This window comes from Suncus etruscus, chromosome X (genome assembly GCF_024139225.1).
Source record: "Suncus etruscus isolate mSunEtr1 chromosome X, mSunEtr1.pri.cur, whole genome shotgun sequence".
Lineage (NCBI taxonomy): Eukaryota > Metazoa > Chordata > Mammalia > Eulipotyphla > Soricidae > Suncus > Suncus etruscus.
In genome coordinates, this window is record NC_064868.1 from 33,093,937 (window position 1) to 33,104,606 (window position 10,670).

At 43.7% G+C, this 10,670-nt stretch overlaps 1 pseudogene; it reads right to left on the reverse strand.

Moving 5' to 3' along the window:
* Positions 1–408: 408 nt before the first annotated feature.
* On the reverse strand, positions 409–9,134 carry LOC125999139 (protein FAM126B-like; annotated as a pseudogene).
* Positions 9,135–10,670: the final 1,536 nt, after the last annotated feature.

A 10,670-nucleotide genomic window follows, 5' to 3' on the forward strand; every position in this document is an offset into this window, starting at 1 on the left:
AGATTATGAGAACAAACCCGTTTTGTATATTTTTTGTAAAGAAAGCCAAATAATCATCTCAAAAGGATCATAAGCACCATTTCCTCTAGCATCTCCTCGTCTCACAGTGTTGAAATGAGACCGATCAGTCTACGATGGAATTGCACGTCACCCAAGGAGAAAGGAAGGTGTGGAAAATGCACACATTATGTACTGTTTCACACACATTACAAGGAATAGGCCGAGAGAAGATAATGGGGAGAAAAAGCCTTATTGCTGTTTCCATACAAAAAACAGTATAAAGACACCTAAACTAAAACCAAATTTGATTACTATGACTAGTAGTATTTTCACAATGTGGGAGGAAGTACTTTCCTGCACAACGAAATGTTCCATTTTAAAGGGAAGCAGAGAGATGATAGTGGCTGTCAAGACTACACCTGGGATATCAGCTGCATATTGAAACTCGGGGATCGAGACTGCTTGGTTAAGGGCGCTCCTGCGCTGAGGAGGTCTTTGCTCTCTCCAGTTTGCCCTAGTCTGTCTTCTTGCAGACTGATTGTTGAAAATCGATTAGCATTGGTAGCTGCTAAATTAGAAAACTCCCCTCAAGGCCAACCCCAATGCTGGTACTTGCTTGACTGCCATTGACGTAGTCAAATGATTTACTTGAGGAAGCACTGGCTGTCTGGATTATGTTATGGGTTTTTAGCACCACCTGGCCAGCAGGCAGGCTCAGGTGTTTCTTCATAGGTGTTAGCTCAGCTGAATCTACACTAAGGTCAGCTGGCTGCTGCACAAACTGCCTTCAAACTACCAATTCTTGAGGGCTCTCGCTGGATTTGACAGCAGAGGTTTCTTTCTCCTTGGCTGACCACCCGGCTGCTACTTTCCTTAAACTTGCCCTCTGGGAAGAAGCTGGTTTGGTCCCTACTGGCTGACTGCTCAGGGAAGCTCCTGATGAAAATCCTTCATCTGCATCATTCAGGTTAAGAGATTCTTCTAAAAAAAAAAAAGAGATTCTTCTCCAAAAAAAAAAGAGATTCTTCTCCATTTACACCCTCAGCACCTTCTCTCCTCCATCTGTGGCGACGGATGGAAGCTGTTGTAATCCCAGTCCAAGAGATCCTCGGTACTGTTGGGGTGACTTCCACTTTAAGTACTTTCTGGCCTTCTTGTGAAGAATGTGGAGCATCGAATGATAATGAATTTTTCATGGCATTAGCAACCAACAGTAGTTGAGAAAAGAGTTCAAGCTGAGCTGTAGGGAGCCAGATTCTCCCTCACAGCCTTAGCATAAGCACAGCCATCTTGTAGCAAACTGCCATTTTCTAAACAGGCCTGTCCTTTAGTTGAATTGTGTACGTGCCAACTGGCCATGAGTTGACGCAGATCAAAAGAACCATAAGGTCACACTCTTCTGTCTCAGGAAACTCAGACCTATAGATAGAGCATTTGGTGTGATAATTGGATATTCCTCAGGAAACTTGTATTAAATTAACAGGCACATGTCAAACCTTTTGAACTGAATGATGACAAATGTATGCTTGACAAATGTTTGCACTGTCCCCTCCTCCCTTTGTGTAAAGTCATGCATTTCAAAAATAAATCGATGCCATAATCAGAATCCTTGGTGGTCCCCTTTTTCCCACCCATTTCCTTTTCAGGTGCAGACCCTTTCCACGACCACAAATAAACTGAAGCTGCTGGCTGGCAGCGTTGGCACCCCACATGCGGCATGGAAAACAGCTCTCCACCGGACACTGAACGTACGCTAGGGGCCTCTCCAGAGGGCTTGGAGAAGGTAAGATCTCACATAATTTTCATTGTGTCTGATAAGAATGGGTCAAGAATTGTCTAAAGAGGCACAGTTTATAGCTGGCGTCAAACAAACTCTCAGGGCAAAAGGTATAAGAGTTAAAAGAAAAATCTCTTGGAATTCTTTCTCTTTATTCATAAGAAATGTCCGTGGTTCTCCATTGGCGGTCCTGGGAAAACAGCCCAGATTAGTAGCCAAGCATGGCAAAAGTGGGCCCCCGGTCATCAGTCGCTCCTGTCAAATCTCCCCATTTTCAGAACTCTCTTCACTCCCTCCTCCAAAAAGGATCTATGCTGTCCTCTCTGATTTTCCGGATGAACCCCTCGATCCGGGTGATGCAGCCACTTTGGAGGATGAGGCGACCTGCTACTGTCACTCCCACCGGCTGCTGAGCTCCCTTGCTTCTGCTCCTCCGCTGCTTACTTATTCCAAAAACCCTCCCCCTAATAGCCTTCTAGGACTCACTCAGGCTGCTGCTATGGCTGCTTGGAGGGACGTTCCCTTTAAGGGATTCCCCTTAACACTTCGTTTCCTGCCCAGCAGCACCAATGTGGCGATTCTGTCCCTGGTTCCTCTGATATTAACATTTACTGGATCCAAGCACTCACTAACATCTGACCCCTCTTTCACTCAAAATTGAGGGCCAAGAATTCTTAGGGCTTCTAGATACTGGTACAGACATAACCTGCATGTCCCCTGCTACCTGGCCCTCATCTTGGCCTCTAGCCCCCACCTGGGACATCATTACCGGTGTTGCCTGTCCCAAAAAGGTTATGCAGAGCGCCAAGATCTCAACTTGGGAGGACTCTGACGGTGATATTGGCACATTCCAATCTTACATAATTTCTGACCTCCCTATTAATCTCTGGGGCAGTGATATTCTTGAACAAATGAATGTCTACCTTGTTAAGTGTAAAAACAAAGCTGTCCTCCAGCAGATGTTTAATTAGGGTTATGTCCCCGGCAAAGGCCTTGGTAAATCTGGACAGGGTATGACCGAGGCACTAAAGCCCACACCCAAATTTAATCGAGCCAAATTGGCTTTAAGCCCCAGCCTTTCCCCTAACGGCCACGGTTCTTCCTGCACCCCCAACTCCCACAGCAAAGAAGATCACTTGGCTTGACAACAAGCCTGTTTGGGTGAATCAGTGGCCACTCACCTTGAAGAAGTTAGAAGCAGCCTCACTGCTTGTGCAAGATCAGCTGGCCGCTGGACATCTCCAACTCTCTATTTCTCCTTGGAATACCCCTATTTTTGTCATCAAAAAACGCTCTGGTAAATGGAGGCTCTTACATGATCTCTGAGCTATCAATTCCACCATGGATCCAATGGGTGCCCTCCAACCAGGATTGCCTTCTCCGGTAGCTATTCCCTCTCATTTTGTAAAACTTGTTATCGACCTTAAGGACAGCTTTTTCTCCATTCCTCTTCACCCAGATGACTGCGAGCGCTTCACTTTCAGCCTCGCAGTTACTAATTGTGCAGGTCTTTCTCCCCAATATCAGTGGACGGTCTTGCCCCAAGGCATGGCAAATAGTCCTACCCTCTGTCAAAAGTTCATTGCCACTTTCATTGACCTTTTCGCAGCACCTTCCCTCATGCATATATCATTCATTATATAGATGATATTCTTCTCGCTGCTCCCTCAAAGGCAGAACTTTCCTCTCTTTCCTCCTCACTTATAACCACCCTCCTCTCTGCAGGATTTACTATCTCCCCTGAGAAAATTCAGCAATTTCCCCCCCCCCCCAGCTCTTTTTAGGGTTTGAACTCCTTTCACATAGCATCACCACCCAAAAGACCACCATTTGCTCACAGCACCTGTCCACACTTAATGATTTACAGCGGTTGCTAGGAGATATCAATTGTCTCAGACCCTATCTATGCCTGTCTACTGGACTACTCAAACCTCTTTTTGATATTCTTAAGGGGACCTCGGATCCTAATTCTCCAAGGCAACTAACACCAGCTGCCCAACAGGCTCTTTGCTTGGTTGAGCAAGCCATTGCTCAACAACATGTCTCATATTTTTCCCCTGACAAACCCTTGTTTTTTCTGTTTTTTTTTCTTCCACATTTTCTCCCACAGGTCTCTTGTGGCAGGAACATCCTCTTTTTTGGGTACACTTACCTGCTGCTCCCCCTAAAGTACTCTCTTCTTATCCCTCACTTGTAGTCTCCTTGCTGCAAGCTGGCTGCCAGCATGCCATTCGGCTTTTTGGCCATTTCCCTGATGTTGCTGTTACTCCATACATGACTGCCCAAGTCCAGTGGCTCACAGAGACGGTGGATGATTGGGCTGCCTTTGTCTGTGGTTTCCCCGGAAGATTAGACAACCATTATCCCCCCCAATAAGCTCATCCAGTTTTTCACACTCATGCCTGTGGCCTTCCCCACTATTACTAAAGCCAAGCCCATTACAGCCACAGCTCTTATATTTACAGATGGTTCTTCAAATGGCAAAGCAGCTTAAAGTATTAATGCAAAAATTTTCTCCTTCCAACCCTCTTATTCCTCAGCACAACTAGTGGAACTTGCAGCACTTGTGCAAGTTTTCTCCATGGTCCATGAACCCTTTAATCTCTATACAGATAGTTCCTATATAGCCACCTCTGTCCCCTGTTAGAGACGGTCCCTTTCATCAAACCATCAACCAATGCCTCTCCCCTGTTTTCCCACATATAGTGGTTCATTCTTTCCTGCACCTCCCCCTTTTTCATTGCCCACATCAGGGCTCATTCCACTCTTCCTGGACCCCTCACTGAAGGAAATTCTTTTGTTGGTGCTGCCACACAGATTTTTCCAGTTACAGTGCAATCTGATCCTGTTGCATTGGCCACAGAAGAGCATTCTCTTCATCACTTTAATGCTCAAAGCTTATGCCTTTGTTTCAAGATAAACCATGAGCAGGCCAAACATATGGTTAAGCGGTGCAAAACCTGCCTTTCCTTCTTGCCTGAGCCACATCTAGGAGTGAATCCCCGTGGCCTCACCCCTGGTGAGTTCTGGCAAATGGATGTTACTCACTTTACCTCTTTTGGGTCCCTCAAATACATTCATGTTACTGTGGATACCTACAGGGGTTTTCTCTGTGTGTCTCTTCAAACAGGCGAAAGAACTGCACATATTATTTCTCATGTTTTACATTGCCTCTCTGTTTAGCCCAAACCCTCAGCCATTAAAAAGGACAATGGCCCTGGATACACCAGTTCAAAATTTCGTTCCTTCTGTGCTGCAATGCACATCAAACAAATCTTTGGCATTCCCCACAACCCAACTGGCCAAGCAATTGTTGAATGTGCCAATCAAACTCTTAAAACCATGCTAACTAAACTCTCCTCCAATCAATTTTCCTTCTATTCCCGCAAGGGAAACCCCTACCCCTTGCTCAGTCATGCCCTTTTTTGTTCTTAATTTTCTTTCTTATGATCAAGTCAGCCAATCTGCCGCAGACAGACTTTGGCACCCTGCCACTGCCACCTCTTTTAAACAAGTCCTTTGGAAGGATCCACTTACAATATCCTGGCAAGGACCTCACCCAGTCCTCATTTGGGGCAAAGGACATGCCTGCGTCCACTACCCGGTTTCCAACAATACTCGTTGACTCCCTGAACGCCTCATTAAGCTCTTTAACCCACCCAAAGCTCTCTGCCCTGAGGTTAACCCTTCTCTTTCAGATGCTGCTACAAACCCTCCAACCAACCCCGATCTTACAGCTGCGAGTGCGGATGCCACCTCCTCTCCTTCTGGCTCTCCTGCTTCTTCTCAAGCCACCTTTCCTCTACCTCCTGATGGCTGCCGCTGCCTCCAAAGTTCCAGGCAAATATGAGATCTACAACTATACCTGGCAAGTCATCAACCAGGCTGCTGATATTGTCAACTCTTCCACAACTATTGCAGCGCTCCCCAGGAGCTCCCCAGGAGCGCTGGAAGTCAACCTTTGTGCACTCACTCTTGGCACCGGACCTTGGTGGGGCACTCTTGCTCATTTCTGGCCTCAACCACACCCGGTCAATATTATTGCTGTCATGGGCGACCCTAAATACCCCCCTCGGCTCATGTTGCCTCTGTTGCCTTTGCTTCTGAACCGTCAAACTGTGGCAACACCAACGGTTGCTCTGACATCAGTGAGACTGCCATCTATGTTTGTCCCGGACATCACCATCCCCGTTCCTGGAATTACAAGTGTGGAGACATTTCTGACTTTTTCTGTGCCTCATGGGGCTGTGAAACCACTGGGGATGGTTACTGGAACCCTACCTCCGATTGGGACTATATTACTGTCAAAAAGAAAACTCTGGGTCCCCAGACTGCTTGACAATGTGCTCATGCCTGATGTAATCCCCTTTTAATCTCCTTTACTGACAAAGCCTGATACAATTATACTGTTTTCCACTGGTCTTACATGGGGACTCAGACTTTACAGAAAGCCTTCTGCGGCTGAACTTCTTTTCACCATTCGCCTTCAACAATCCTTTCCCCAATACCAACGCATTGCTGTTGGCCCTAATCCCTTCTTCCACCCACCCCACCCCCTTCTCCACCCTGTCCTTTACTGCTCCCTTCTCTTTCCCCCTCTTCTCCTTTCTTCCCCGCACCCCTTCCCCTCCTTCCACTCCTTCCCCTACTTTCGCCCCACCATGCCCCCTGCGCTCCCTTCCTCTGCACAACTATTGTTTGATATGGTTAACACCTCTGCCATTGCTTTGTCTGACCACCATTATGATCACTGTTGGATTTGTTTCTCTGATCAACCACCTTATTATAAAGGTGTTGCTTCTTTCTCCGACAACTTACTCTTTTCCAATACATCTTCTTCCCTCCGTTGGGATTTTGATCACCCTGCTTCCATTACCCCCAGCCAAGTTGTTGGCTCAGGCCTTTGTCTCCTTGGCCCCCTTATGCTCCCCCCTCTGGAACACGAACCTATTTGTAACACCTCCCTTATTGTCTCTCCTCAATCCTTATATCTCATTGCCCCTGCACCTCTGTTCTTCGCTTACTCCTCTGGCCTAATCCCCCACATTATTGTTCCTTCTTTCCTTAAAGATCGTGATTACTGTGTCCTTGTTCTTCTCCTTCGCTTTACTATTCGCTCCCATGATGACTTTCTCTGGTATCACTCCCCCAAAACCCTTTCTAGAGCCCATAGAGAGCCTGTTATGGCTATTACTCTTGCTGTTGTTCTCAGTCTTGGTGCCATGGGCACTAGCACTGGCATTGCTGCCCTAGTTACTTCTCAACAAAACTTTGACTTTCTCTCCCTAAAGGTTCAGCAAAACATCAAGACCATTCAAACTGGTCTTAGTGCTCTTGAACAATCACTATCATCCCTTGCGGAAATGGTTTTGCAAAACCACCACGGTCCCAACCTTGCCTTTTTCAAGGAGGGGGGGTCTGCACGGCCTTCAAGGAAGAATGCTGTTTTTATAAAGATAAGACTAGTATTGTTAGAAATAGTGTTAAAGAGCTAGAAAAAAGCCTTGAGGAATGGAATCAAGTCACTACACAAAGTGAGTCCTGGTACCAAAATTGGTTTTTAACTTCTTCATGGCTCACTACCCTCATCCCTACCATTATGGGACCCTTATTGGGTTTTCTCTGCCTCATCTCATTTGGGCCATGGGCATTTAGAAAATTAACAGAATTTTTTAAACATCAAGTGGACAGTGCCACAAAAAAGCATGTAGCAGTTCATTACCAGCAATTGGCTGCCATTCCATCTGAATCTTTAGATTTTGAAGAATTTTAGACTCTTGCAGATCAGGCTTCTCCCTGGTGGAACCGGCTGTGATGTTGCCCACGATGGGATTAGCTTGGGCCCACAAGGTGGATGCAACACTTGCCCCTCTCTCAGGTGCCCCTTGTGGTAGCAGCCCAGGTAGCCTAAGACAGGTGCATCGCCCATAACCTTGAACTGCCCTTCCGCTTTACTATACTAGAGAGGGGGAACTGTAGGGAGCCAGATTCTCCCTCACAGTCTTGGCATAAGCACAGCCATCTTGTAGCAAACTGCCATTTTCTAACAGGCCTGTTCTTTAGTTGAATTGTGCACGTGCCACCTGGCCATGAGTTGACACAGATCAAAAGAACCATTAGGTCACACTCTTCTGGCTCAGGAAACTCAGACCTATAGATAGAGCATTTGGTGTGATAATAGAATATTCCTAAGGAAACTTGTATTAAATTAACAGGCACATGCCAAACCTTTTGAATTGAATGATGACAAATGTATGCTTGACAAATGTTTGCACTGTCCCCTCCTCCCTTTGTGTAAAAACTATATAAGCCATGCATTTCAAAAATAAATAGACTCCATAATCAGAATCCTTGGTGGTCCCCCCTTTTCCCACCCCATTTCCTTTTCAGGTGCAGACCCTTTCCACGACCACGAATAAACTGAAGCTGCTGGCCGGCACACTGAACTCTGTAAATGATGTCATCAAGGACTTCCCTGGCCCAGGTCCCGTTGTCCATTTATACATGGCATAATACAGCCCTGTGAGAAGTTGCACCATACATTCGGGATCCAATACTATTCGGCCACAGAGTTCTTTCCACTGTTTTTTATGCTGCTGTGAAAATCCACTCACACAAACCCTGGAGCCCATCTGACAGAGAGGCTGGTATGAAGAAGCAGGCACGTACCACAATAGCAGAGTTATAACACAGCATGAGGAAACTCAGCACTTCAACCAATTTTGTGCAGTGAATGTTTCCCTTTGAGGATGAAGATCACTATAAACAACCCTGATGAGATCATGCTGACACAAGGTTTCTTCTGTCAAAGCCATGGATCCGATTGTTGAGGGCTCATGATATATTGAAGGCTTGGATAAAGAAGGAATAGTGAAAGATAGAACTTTATTGTTTCCATCTTTATCAGCAATTTCCAAATTATAAATTCCTAACAGAAGAGCTTCAATGCAACCATTACTTTGTCTGTCTCGGCTAACTGTAAGCCGTAAATAAACCCACATCAATTCTGGCGAGAACTGTAGTGTGAACCTCTTAAGACGAACTTCAGAGCTACAATAGAGCTCAAACAGCTGGTGGCAAACAGGCTCTATGAGCTCATTGTCTGAATCCTGAATAACTTTATAGAGGGCAGGTACTAGGGACTTTTTCCTATGAAGAGTTGCTGCATTATTGGTGATCTAAGTGTCAGGTAATGCCTTGAATTCTGATAATCATTCTTCACTGTGATCAGATCCCAGCATCTTCTATCTTCTATGCTTTTACCTCTCAGTTCTAAGATCAGTTTTCTAATGGAGGAGGTGGTACAGGAATGCAGCAGAATTCACGTGTGGAATTCATTGGTTGAGATTTTAATATTTTCTAAGTCTCCTTTACTCTAGATTTCGGGGTGGGGGTGAAGGAGGGAAAGAGGGTCCTTCTCCACTTTCCTGTCACCCCACAGCCTCCAGCTTCTCGCTGCCGCAGCCTCCTGCAGCCTCCTGCCAACTCAAGAATTTGTATTTTTCATCTGGCTTACTTCGCCAGGTTTAAAAAATAGTAAGATTTTTTCCTTTGTTTTTAGAAGCTGAGTAGCATTCCATATATAGTCTCACACTTCATTCATCTATTGTTGAATACTTTTTTTCCTATAAAGTATCTGCTTGTATACATTATCATATTCAACGCTGGACTGATTATGGTGATACACACACAGTCTTAACTTAGTATTAATATATTAAATTATCCAGATCAGAAATAGTTGGGATCATAAGGTATTTGTGTTCTTAATTTTAAATAATATCAATAATAATGTTCATAAGTGGTTGTATCATTTTATAATTCACCAACAGCAAACTATGTGTAAACAACAATAAACAAAGGAGACTAAATAAAATCTAAAAGCTTCTATGCAAAGAAACCATTACTAAGATGAAAAGACAAATAGAAAATTTTATTGGAATTTCCTGGTCATGAGTTTTGAGAGGCCTCTTAAAAGCATTTCACCTGGACATTCTCTGAATCCACACCCATTTTATTATTTATTAATAAAATTTTAATGCATTTGTCTTACTTTTGCCATATTTCTATTCTTCTGGTTCCAGAGTAACTTGGAAATCTCAATTGTTTTGGTTCTGAGTACTGTTAATGCTATTGGTACTCCAGTTACATTTAGCCATGACAATAAGCTTCATTTTAGATTTTTTTCAGTGTCTTCACTGAGCTTGATCCTTACAACAGAAAATCAAACATAGAAATTTGTTTATGTTTTATTGCAGGAGTTTTCCCTTAAGTAGACTTGACTTCAGAACACAGCATTTCTGCTTTCTTGCCATTTATTTATGAAATCTTTTCTGAAATAAAATAAAAGTTTAAAAACTCATATTTATTTGCCACCCTGTGTATTCTTATATTTTATTACTATGGGAAAAGAGTAGAAATAAGTAATAAAAAGAATAAATAAAACTGTCTTAAATCTTTATAAGAATGAGGCTTTCGATTTACAAAGGTCTCTGAAATTGGAGATCCTTTGCTTATGACACAACTTATAAGAACTCTATATTTATAAGGTCAATAGTATTAATTACCTTTAAATTATGTTGTATGTGCTTTTTTGGATGACGAAAGGTTAACTAAGCATGTGGTGGGGTGTCCCTAAATGAAAATATCAAAAATTATATGGTATTTAATATATTTTTACAAATTATGATTTACCCATAAATTTAAAACACTGATATTTTTTACATTTATACATTCTATTTTATATGACGTTTTAAAATTTCTCACAGTGCACCTTAGCAGTAGGGACTAAATGCAGTTATAAAAACACAGCATTTTAGTACTTACAGTCTGAACAATATTAATCCATCTCTGAACAAAGCCTGATCAGGTGTTTTTCTTTTCTTTTTGGTGCCAC